Here is a 12,121-nt window from a genome sequence, read left to right as displayed (position 1 = left end):
TCTTCCCTAGTAATCCCATCTGAGCCTCTGAGTGTGCAGCTTGTTGGATAAGCTTCTCCTTTTGGGCAGTCTGTAGGTGTCCAAGCCATGCTTGAATGCCTTCCTTGGAAGGGGAGTGGGGCAAACTGAAGGCTCCTCTGCTCTTGGGAGCATCTCACTGCAGACAGACCCAGATGCAGGGTCAGGAGCTCTGCAGCACACGGCTTCCCAGAGCAAAGCCCCATCCTGGAGAGCCTGGAAGGGAGGGAGTGCGGGTCAACCTGTCAGGATGGCCTCACAGCCTTGAAACAAATGAGGGCTTTGTTTCAAGAACTTCTCATCAGAGGCTGAAATCTTCCCTGGGCAGCAGTCTGCCATGAGAATGTTGCCTGTGTGGCGGGAGCAGGATCTGCTGTGCCCCTGCCATTGGCAGAGAGGCTGCCAGTGCTCGCCAGCACCAGGGGAGCCCTGGCTCTGTCTCTTCCCGGCAAATCAGAGTGATGAATCTGTCTCCACTTGCCACTGTGAGGGCACGGGCACGCTGCAGCACAGCGGGCTCCTCTCACAGCCTGCCAAGATCCCAAGAGCCACAAGCAGTGAGCAAACAGTCCCTCTTTTCTGAAGTGTGCTAGGATGGGGAATTCACTGCTGTATGAAACATTTTTCTTTTAGAGACAACCAGGAGATATTTGCCGGACCATTCTGTGGCGAGGAGGAGGGAAGCCAGGGCATGGCTGGAGGGATCCATACCTGATCCAGTCAGTACAGCATTCTTTGGGATCCAGCTCTCTGTTCTTGTTCTGAGGTGCAGGAACAGGTCCATGGAGTTGCAACCAAAACAGTTCTTTTTCTTAACTCAGGCTGGGGCACATTGTGCTATTGGCAACCTATGCTATTGGCACTTTACTGCCTCAATCTGACTTTCTCCAAACTCATGAGTTACTGATGTGTCAGAGGGACTAATTTATTGGGAGGTGTGGTATTGTATATGAATAAATTATGGCCCCAGGAGGATGGTGGAGTGTGAGTATCTCTGCTGTTACTTGGAAAGAAATGAGGAGATCAGGGTATATGCCTTGGGCAGGCTGATGAGCATGTGTGCAGCCTCTCCTATATGGTGTACATTAAACCCTGATAATAACAAACTGCAGCCCCTTGAGACAGATGTGACTTCTTTAGATTGGTCATCCTCAAGTGGGGGTGAGCACACCCAGCCCAGACAGCCTCCCCATTTACTGTACAGCAGGGGGAAATATGGATTTGGAGAAGACTGAGCTATTTGTGGAAGCTCTGAGGTAATTTAATGTGTGTGAGGCCATGTGTCTTCTGGCAGGGCTTGTGGAACACTGATGGTGGCATTGGCCTGGCCAAATTGATGGTGCTGGCTGGCATGTTCAGATTTGTATGTTAAATGGTCTTTAATAAAATGTTAGCATCAGGCTAATTTTTTATCAAAGTCCGGCTCCTGGATTAACACTTGGCAAGAGTTGAAGCATGACTATGTGTGACACTACATAAATGATTAAACACTATCCTGCACAGCTGCATCTCTGCAGCCCCAACTGCCTGCTCCAGAGTGTTTGCAATTTCTTCTCCATTTCATAGTCTTTCATTTGTCCTAAATGTTTATTTAATAATCCCGGAAGACCTTTTAAGCTTCCTGGGTTTAATGTTTGCTAAACACCCTGTCACTTCCACTTGTATTGATAATTCCAGCCCCTGTGCTCTGTGGGACAGGACAGCTCTGTGCTAACACAGACCTCAAAAGCCAGTGCAGCCCAGCAGGGTCCGTGGGAGCTGAGGTGGGTGCTTGTCAGCTGGATCATCTCGCCCTTGCATTACCTCGGCCCCTGTGCTCTCCTTGGGCCCTGGCAGTATTAGTTTCACAAATTCATTTTCCTGCACAAAAGCTTTTGGTTACTTTGGAATTGGGGACTGTTTAGAGTCCATTGTTTTCCCGAGCTGCCTTGTTTTGCTGTAATACTGAGATGCCTGGGCTACAGGAACCTAATCCCCCTCCTCCTCCAGCAACCCCGCTCTGTGAAAATCTGTTCTCTGCTTAAGTGCAAATTGTTGATGGGAGATAGCAGCGGGTCTTTCTGCTTCCATTTAATGTGTCAGCAGAGAAAGACATCTGCTTGCAATTATGGGCATGGCCTTGCTGAAGGATTGGTTTGATAGATTTTATAAAGTAATAGGAAATCTTTTTATCAATTCATAAGTCCTGGTGTCAAAGAAAGGAAGATGTTTCATTTAAAATTTTCACCTTTTATTTTACAAAATCATAGGATAAAACATGAGATTGATATCAAGGGAAGAATTCATGTGCTGTCTGCACATGAAGAGAGTCCTGGGTTTCCCATGTAAAAGGCTCTGAGCTGAGGGCCAGTCTGGGGAGCAAGTGGGCTCTGCTGCTGGTCCTTGGCTGCCCTCTGCACCGTGTCCACAGAGACAAATAATTTTGGGAATTATTTGCTGTTGGCTTTGCAGCATGATCTGAAACAGGAAAACTGTCTCCAGTGCAGTGTCCAAAGCATTGCTATCTCTTGGATGGGACAAGTGGCTGCAGAGGAGCTGCTGTGCACTGGCACATCCTGAGCTGCTGGGGAGCCCCAGAAGTGTGTCCTGTCACCTGCAGCAGTGCTCTGCTGTGAATTCTCCCATCTCGGCCACAGAATGGGAAAACGTCCCAAGAGCTCTGAACTTTGCATCTTGTTGTGGTTCTGGGGATGCTGCTGTTCACAGAGGTGCAGGAGAATCTTCCAGAGCCCCCAGGGTGCTCTGGATCCCTGGGCTGGCAGCCTCCATCTGAGGTCTGCAGGTGATGCGCCCAGGGAAGATGCAAGCTGGTGGGCTTGCTAGTTATCTCCTGCTGATTTGGAGCATTAGACTATGCAGGATTGAGTTTGATTTCTTCCCCTCTCCCCAGTTATTTAGTAGCTGACAGTTGTTACCAGCATGAGGTACTAACTTTTTATTTTGAACGCATGAGTTCAGGCTCGTTAATCACTTCCAAATGTCCCCGTCTAAGGGCGATATTGTTTCAGATTTCAACCACTAATTTTTTGAAATCTCTGAAATAAGACTCTGCTCTTGAACATGTGCTGGAGAGTTGTTCCTTTCCGCTGTATTTTAAAAATATACATGTGGTTTAATTCAACAAGAGGGCTAGAGGGGACATTTTTCCTCCAGTTTTTTCCCCCTCTTTTTCTTTAGAGCTATGTCCGCCAAACCACCCAGCTCTGTGCCAGCAGCAGCCCCTGGATGATCCTAAATGCATTTGGGGGCTAAGGAGTGTGTTTCTGGGCAAGCTTAGCTCTGCTGCCCTGCAGTACAGACTGAGATGTACCCGGGGACAAAGCTGCCACAACTTGGGCTGAGTGTACCAGACACAAGGAGAAGGGTTGGGCTTCCAGCAGCTCCAGAGCGTGGGCAACCCTGGAGTCCTGCTCCCTCACTCCTTGGCCAGGAGAGCTGTGCTTGCTTTGTTGTCTGCTAGACAAGACAAAGCCCAGCTGTGATGGGGATTCAGGCTGCTGGGCTTGGAAAGTCAGTGAGTGCTTCAAAGATGTAGGAAAAATGGCAGACACCAAAAATCTGTGGATGTATCAAAACAATGGAATATGATGATTCAAAAATGTGAACTGCAGGAAGTTCTGCCAGGCCTAAAGCCCTCAAGGAACTTGGTTGTGTCTGTGCTCAGGGATCTCAAGGAAACATTCACTTCTGACTAAACTGGCTTTTATGTGTCCTGGTTTTGGTAGGACTTGTGAAGAGATTTGGGTACTCCATGGGGTCTGGCAGTTACAAGATCTGCTTCTAACCCAGACATCAGTCAGGGACCTCTGGCTTCAGGGAGAAAGAGATATTTTAAAATTATTTCCACTTGATTTGTAAAGAAGAAAAGTGGTGGGGGAGGGATTCAGGGAAAAACTGTTGGTGCCGTATCCAGTAGAAACAGATCAAGGAGGCCCTGGTGAAGACCAAGTTGGACTGTGTTTCACCTGGGCAGTAGCCTGGCTCCCTCCTGGCCAGCATGGGCACTGGCTGCAGACACCAGAGCCTCATCCCTGTGCCAGGGCCATGCCCTGTGCAGGCCTCAGTGCAGCTGGGACCACCATGGTGGCGGGACTGAGCCAGGTTTCCTGTGCCTCCACCTGCAGTCTCAGCCACCAAGCTCTCTTGCCTTTGCTGGGGAATTGCTGCTGATGGAAACCCTCTTCTGTCTCCAGCTCTCGGAAGCTTTTGAGCTTGCTGAGGCTGTTATGTCCTGTGGTTTTGTTGATATTATAAATAGATGTAACTGAACATGAAAGAATTTGTGCTGACCAAAGACTGTTCTTATTAGATGCAATTAATGAGGAGGGGATAGTTCCTGTCAGGCCCAGTCTATTATGTCATGGTGTCCTCTGATGGCTCTTCCACCCCACAGCGTCCCTACAGAGGCTGGGATGCTCCCTGCAGAACCAGCCAGGTGGCAGGTCTTCCTTTCAGGAGGATGGGATAGTGGGCTGTGCGTGCGTGGCATTTCTGTGTTAAGACAAAGCTGTAGAGAGAAATTCAGTTTAAGTTCTGGGGTGTCAGTGGAGACTCCAACAGAGCAGAGAGGAGCTTTGAGCAGAGCTTTATGCGGTTCCTCTCCTGAAGAGCACATCCAGGAGCCAGAACACGCAGCTCCCCGCTGGCTGTAACCAGAGGAACAATGAACAAAGGCACTGGGGGGGGGGGCTCTGTGTGAGACAGCGTGTGAGGCTCGGAGCTCCTGGGGCGGTCGGGGCGGCAGCGAAGGTTCGGCTCCGACAGCACCGGCGAACTGTGGAGCAGCAGTTCGGGATCTGGGAGCAGAGAGGGGCGATGCCCGGGCGGCGATGCCCGGGGGGCGATGCCCGGGGCGGGGGCGATGCCCGGGCGGGGGCGATGCCCGGGCGGGGGCGATGCCCGGGGGGCGATGCCCGGGCGGGGGCGATGCCCGGGGGGGGGGCGATGCCCGGGGGGCGATGCCCGGGGGCGGCGGGTGCCACCTCACGGTGGCGGAGGGGAGCGGGGACGGAGCCCGGGCGCACCGAGAGCTCCCGCGGGAGCCCCCACGGTGCCCCTCGCCCCCAGAGGCTGTCCTGCTCCAGCTCTGCAGCCACCTCCGGCTCCCTCTCCCGATCCGAGCTCTCTGTGGCTTCTCAACAGAAGCAGATGGCCACAGAATCCCAGAACAGTTTGGGTTGAAAGGGGCCCTAAAGACCATCCACTTCCAGCAACCTGCGGGCCAGGGACAACTGCCTCTAGGTCAGGTTGCTCATAATCCTCCCTGGCTTTACCTGGAACACTTCCAGTGATGGGGCGGGGCATCCACAATTGTCCCTCGAGGGTGGAAATGTGCCCTGCAGCATACAGAGGGATGTCTGTGGATGTAATCCCCGGCAATCTTTGAGTGAGGGGAGAGCTTGGCCGACAGCATTGTTTAACAGCTGATTTCCCAAATGGTACAGCAACAGCAACTGTTAGGATTTTAACTGCAATGTCAAGACAAGCAAAGGGTTAATAAAAAATCTCCTCCATATCATTCCTTGGAAATGACCTCTGCAGGGCCCTCCCAGAGATATCTTATGTGCATGCTGCAGGAGACAATACTTATCATGAGCCTGACAGTTTGCTGCTGTCTCCAGACATTTCCTTGGCAGTTGGTTTTAATTACCCTCACTATGTGGTACCTCACCTGTTCCCACAGACTTGGCACCACGAGCTACTGAGAGACTGACAGAGTATCCCAAGGTATTCCCAATGGGTTGGACAGGAGATACTGCCCAGGGTGTCAGCATGGGAGGCTCACTCTCATCAGCACCTCTGGGCATTACTTTGACTTGTGCCAGGTCTAGGTTTGGCCCAGGAAATTAGAAACACTTGCAGAAAATGCTTTTTTTCCCCTTCTGCAGCACTGGAAGTGCACGGGGTTTTGCAGTTCTCTCTTGTGGATTTTGGAGCTGTTTGTGTTGGTCAGCTGGGCAGGACTCTGCTTCATAGGAAGCAGGGAGGAGGTCTGAAGGGCGCACACAGCTCCATCCCTCTGCCCTGCAGCTCGGCTTCTGCAGGGCAGCGGGCAGAGCTGGCTGGGTGCCTTTGGCAAGCCCAGAGGCCACTTGTTTCCCCGGTGAGCCCAGGTGAGAGGTGCAGTCCAGAGCCCTGCTTTTCCCCCAGGCAGATGCTGGAGCCGTTGTGGGGATGCAGAGGAATCACGGCTGGGATCACTGTGGAGGTGCTGCGTGTGCAGGACATGGGCACTGCTCTCTGCACTTTTCAAAATGTATGTTTACACCAACCTGTCAGTTAATAACAGCCTTTTGAGATTAAGCAAAAGGATCCCGAGGGAAAAGGGAAGAACCCATTCAGTGAACAGGTTGGTTCTACTTCCTGGAAAAGAAACAAATCCCCAAGCCACAACCAGTGTACTCAGAGGCTCTTGGTTACAGACTCCAGATCACATTTCTTTTGGAGGTTAAAAAATGTATTGCCAGAATGAAACTACTCATCACAGATTCTCAGACTGTTGAGGGTTTCTTTACACTGCTGAGAGCACTCTTCTGTCTTGGAGTCCTACACTGGAAAAAGGACTTTTTCGGCGTGCTGCATGGGGTCTACCCCACTGCACAGATCTTGCACAAGCAGCCCCAATTGCAGCCTCTGAGCTCTGTCCCAGGGCTACTGCTCTGCCTGTTCTCACTAGCAAGTCCTTCCAGTCTTACCTTTACCTGCAAGAAAAGGGTCATTGGTGTGTGTCTCCAACCAAATTCCTTTTTTCTGGCCACAGAGAGCAGTCAGTGAAGCAGCCTTCCCACCCCCATGCCCCGGGGCTGTAGCTGAAAAGGGCCCTGCTGTCCAAGTGAAAGCTGGATGCAAGCTGAGGGAAAACAGATGGTTTCAAGATCAAGCCCATCATATGAATGAGGAGCCAAACTGCTGATGGATGGGGCCGTGTTTAGCTCAGGCGTGGAGCCAAATGCACTGCTGTCCTTCCCAAGCTGTAGGTCTGCTGATGACCAAGAACATGGGCCCTTGCAAGGGTCCCAACAGAGCCTGGCTCTGAACAGAGTTGACCTAGCTGGAGCTCGTGCTGCATCCCAGCATTTCAGCTCTGCTGCAGTGTTGTTGCACAGCACAGACTCGGGGTGTACATTTACACTGCACTGTCCTGCACATTTCCTGCCCTTAAGCAGGTTTCAGCTGCCCAGCTGTGGCACCATGCCTCTCTGTAGGCTGGGCCCCTTCCCCAGAAAGGCTGCGTTATCGATGGTGAGCTCTTGGTAGCAGCCTGATGTCACAAAGTGCCCTGTGTGCACTGAGAAAACATGACCTTTGCTAGATCCTGGGCTGGTGGTGGGGCTGGAATTTGGAACGGCAGCAGAAGTGCCACTTAGGCTTGTGCATGGCCATCTGATATGACAGACACTGGGAATAAGGTGGCAAGGCTGCAGTAGGAAGCTAGGACTTGTGCTGTCTCAACAGAGTGCTTTACCCCCAGCCTCAGAAAATCCCTAGGAGGAAATTTGATTTTAAATGGTTCTTCCTGACTCCCAGAAGGCCCAGAAGTGATGAGGGGCTGAGCAAGGGTCACTCATCACCAGCTCATTAAAGGCAGAAACCCAAAACCCCAGGGAATGAGGTGCTCTGAGGCAGCCCCTGACACGGGTCATTGGCATGGGCTGCTCCAAGCTGCGATTTGGCAGCTGGGAATGCACAGGGTTCTGTGCCCCAAAGCCATGCCCAAATGGGATGGTTTTGTTATTTTTAGCATTACGTACAAAGTGGTCCCTGTGTTCATGCCATAGGACCAAATCCAAAGTGGTGTTTATTCTTGGAGATGTAGATGTTTCTATAAGATCTTTGGGTAGAATTGTGTTTTCATTTGCATTTCTTGTATATAACTTGATATAGAATTTTGTGCTTGAGAGTGTTCATGGCCCAGGGGAGGAACATCCCTCACCACTGTTCCTGTGGCCTCGATGGGATCACAGCAGGACTGAGAGCTCAGTGAACAACTGGGAAGGCAGGGGGAGACTGAGGGGTGGCTGATACAGTGGCACCTGTCCTGCTGCCCACTCAGGGCAGGAGGGACACTCCAGGGAAGAGCAGAGCATACACCGGCAGTTTCCCATGAGTGTTCTCTCCTACGTGTGTCAGCATCCTGCACCTGTGGACTGCCTGAGAAGCTGCCTCTGAAAAAGGATTTCCCCTTTTCACCAGGAGAATCATCCCTTTGCACTGCCACATGGTGCAACTGCAGTTTTTGAGAAGGAAGAGGGAAGGAGCCACCAGCGTCCCTTCTGCCCCATCACCATTTGCACATCAATGTGCTCTCCCTTATGGGGTGAATTCAGAAAAAAATACATTTGCACTTGAATACTCAGCTAACATCTGGGCCAGCAGTTGATGTCTCAATCCATCTCCAAGGCTCACAGCTACAAGCACTTAACTTTACCCTTGCCCAGATGTGCCTGTTCTGTGTGCTGTACAGAAAGGCAAAAATTGCACAGGGTGGAATGTGTTAGAATTGGCACTTTGGAAAATGCATGCTCTGCTGGAATGTGCTAACATCCAGCTCACACAGAAGGGCAATTAACTCTATTTATGTTCATGAGCCTGAATCTAAAACTGGCTTCAGAAAGCAGCTCTCTCACATTAAAGGGCTTTATAATCATTATGCTAAAGTATTTCTTTTGAAAACATTTTCCGTTTCTTAAACAGTTAGGATATTTATAAAATATGGCATCAATTACTACATATTTCTTTATTCTCACTGATTAAACAACCTATAATTATATTTAAGCCTCTTATTTGTGTATCATGGCAGCATTAAGAAAAGCTCTGTGATTTGTCTGCATGTGTTTTTTTCCAAATAGCAGAGGGCTGTGCTCTCTCTCCTCCTTTGGAGCATTACTGTGGAGGAGTTGCCCAACAGCAGCAGCCAGGTGCCTGCTGCCCCAGCCAGCTCTTGGCAAACAGGCGGGCTGAGGCTGGCAATGTGCTGTGACAGGTAATTCTTGGCTCTATGTTTCTTGGACTCTGAGTGCAGTGTTTACAACAGCTTCTCACTGTCATTTACTCACAGAAAAACATTTTCCTGGATCCCTTTTGTTTGCTGTGAAACAGTCACTGTGTTGGAATAACCAAATGCTCTCTGGCAGTGCGTTGTTCACAAAGGCAGCATGGGTTTAGCCCTGCTGGGGACACGGTGAGGGGACACGGTGCAGGGACACAGTGCAGGAACATGGTGAGGGAACATGGTGCAGGGACACCATGCAGGAACACAGTGCAGGGACATGGTGAGGGGACACGGTGCAGGGACATGGTGAGGGGACATGGTGCAGGAACACCATGCAGGAACATGGTGAGGGAACACAGTGCAGGGACATGGTGAGGGGGCATGGTGCAGGATCACCATGCAGGGACACGGTGCAGGGACATGGTGAGGAAACATGGTGCAGGAACACCATGCAGGGACATGGTGAGGGAGCATGGTGCAGGGACACGGTGCAGGGACATGGTGAGGGAACACGGTGCAGGAACACCATGCAGGGACATGGTGAGGGAGCATGGTGCAGGGACACGGTGCAGGAACATGGTGAGGGAACACGGTGCAGGGACACGATGCAGGAACATGGTGAGGGAACACGGTGCAGGAACACTTGGTGGGTACACCCTGTACGCTCCCCAGGACTGCTCTTGGCTGGCACCAGTGCAGGGGTGTGAGGAGCAGCTGGGACAGGGCTGGCAGAAGGGCCTGGCTGCTGCAGTACTGCTGCTGATTTCTTTGAACTTCCCTGTTAGAAGTGACTGAAGGCAAAGCTCCTGCTCAAAGAAGGGGCACTGACTGTGCCCTTCAGAGAGCCGTGTTGGCTGGGTTTGCAGCAGCTTGGTTCTTGTCCTGGGTCTTGGCAACTTCTGGGGTTTCACTCAATGATGGTATCTCATTGCTTGAAAACTACTTAGTTTAGATGAGACAGATCCCATTAGCTCTTTGGAGTTGGAGCAGTGACTTCAGGACTTCTTGACTGGCACTGCAGTGAACAAAGTTCTTCAGCACCAGACTTGAGGGAACTACAGGATCAAGTTGGTGTAGATGCACTGTGCCGTCATGTTGCTGTGGTTTAGGTACTGCTGTGGCATTTGAGCACATTAATGCCTTTTAGGGAATTTTACCCTTAAGTAAGGACTGTGGAAAGAAGAAAGAGAGATGTCTACATGCCCTACTTGAGTTCCAGCTTTTCCTATGAATGTGTATGGCACTGTGGGGGTTAGGAGCAGAGCCCTGACATTTCAGTGCAAGAGAGACTGTCTTGCATGGATGAGGTGAGTACACAGCTTTCCTTGTTATGCCTGACAGATGTGCAACAACAGACAATGAGTCAAAGTGTGAAGCCAGAGAAGAGCTCAGGAAAAAGCTGCTGAGAATTACTGGCATAACTTGGAGAGTAAAGCCCTCCTATAACACAGCATTGTTCTCCTGCATATAAATCTCAACTGAAATATGAACACCAGGCTTCCAGGTACTTGCCAAAGCTGAAATGTGTATCGCCAATAACCAAACCCAATGTGTGCTGCACAGAATCCTATTTATCATCTTTAGGCTGAGGCATGAAATCCCCACCCTGCAAGGCCTGGATGACAGACTGACTTCCAGCTGGTGGCAAACTCGGGTCAGGCAGTGGGAAGGACTGGTGGAGGAGGGAGTGTGCTTTTCTGGGCTGGAGTAATGGCTGGGACTTATGCCTGCAGCCTTCCTGCAGTTCACCCTAACAGGCACATCCCACACAACAGCAGGCCAGGGATGTTGTGAATTAAGTTGGTTAAGTTCACCAGATACAGAGATTTTGGGACAGGTCTGCCCTGTGTCTGAGAGCACAGCACAGCATCTCTTCTAAGCCTTCAGTGGTGGCTCTGTTTGGTATCTCTGAACACAAGCAGGAGCTGTGCCCAGCTCCATTTTTGCTGAGTGTTTCCTTCCCATCCAGCATAGAGCCAGCACCTAATCCAGCATAGTTTGTCCAGACAGCATGCAGGTCTCGGGGTATATCTATGCTCAGCCAGGACTTTGAAACCACATGTGCTTGGATGGGGTGTCTGCCGAGGTAAGGCTGGCAGAGATCAGGCCACCCCGTGCTATCCCAATGCCAAACACTCCCTCCTTGCTTTGGCTGAGGAGGAATTCCCAGTTTGTCCTGGCGCAGTTGCAGGAGCACTCGCCTGGAGATGACCGAATAACGACCCAGGTGGGACCAGAGGCAGAGTTCCTCTCCTTAGCCCCCCCAGCCAGGAGCTGTGCTTGGGCTCATTCTCCTGCATGGGCTGTGTGCTCCCAGTGGACCAGCCTGGCTCTGTGCTTGGCAGTTGGCAGCACAGGGAATGGCAGGCTGCAATTCCCAGATGGCAGTCTGGAATTTGTGCTGTGCTGGCGAGGTACAAGTAATTGTTTCTCTGTTTGCAGCATGGCTGAGAGAGTCCCAGCACAGTGGTGCCAGGGACTCTCTTGCTCTGTTTATGGCTCTGACGTTTTGCATTGTTTCTGCTGACCTTTGTGTCCCGAACACTTCCCCTTTCTTGTGAAACTAGGGCTTTCTGCCTTAGAAAATCTTCGATATGGAGAAGTCTGTACAGTGTGAGAACTGAAACAGTTTTATTTTTCCACTCTGTTTTTCTTCAGTGGCCCTTCTGTTTGCTTCATGGAAGTAATACAGTTATCTAGCAGGAGCAAACAGTTTGGTCCAACTGAGAACTTGAGTCACTTCCAAAATCCCTATACAATATTTCACAAGCCACATCTGATCATTGAAGCTCCTTATTTTCTGTGATTACACTTTCTCTCTTGTCTTTAGTCATCCTGTCTTCCCTGGGGCTCCTTCTAAGTGCCCTTGTACTGGTCACTTGGCTCCTGCTGCATCTGTGTGGTACAGGTTGGTACTTCTGGGAAGGAGAAGGGCATCCTCAGCTTATCCAGGTGGGCACACATGCTTTCCCCCAACCAGGTCTTTCTCCTTGAAGCAGGATACCTTAGCTCCAGCTGGGAATATACAGCTCCTGCTCTTTGATAAGCATCTCTCAATACCTGAACTGTTTCCTCCAAGTAAAAAGGATTCAATGGCAAGATACTTATATC

Source organism: Lonchura striata, chromosome 32 (genome assembly GCF_046129695.1).
Source record: "Lonchura striata isolate bLonStr1 chromosome 32, bLonStr1.mat, whole genome shotgun sequence".
Classification (NCBI taxonomy): domain Eukaryota; kingdom Metazoa; phylum Chordata; class Aves; order Passeriformes; family Estrildidae; genus Lonchura; species Lonchura striata.
Note: the sequence above shows the minus strand (reverse complement) of the source record.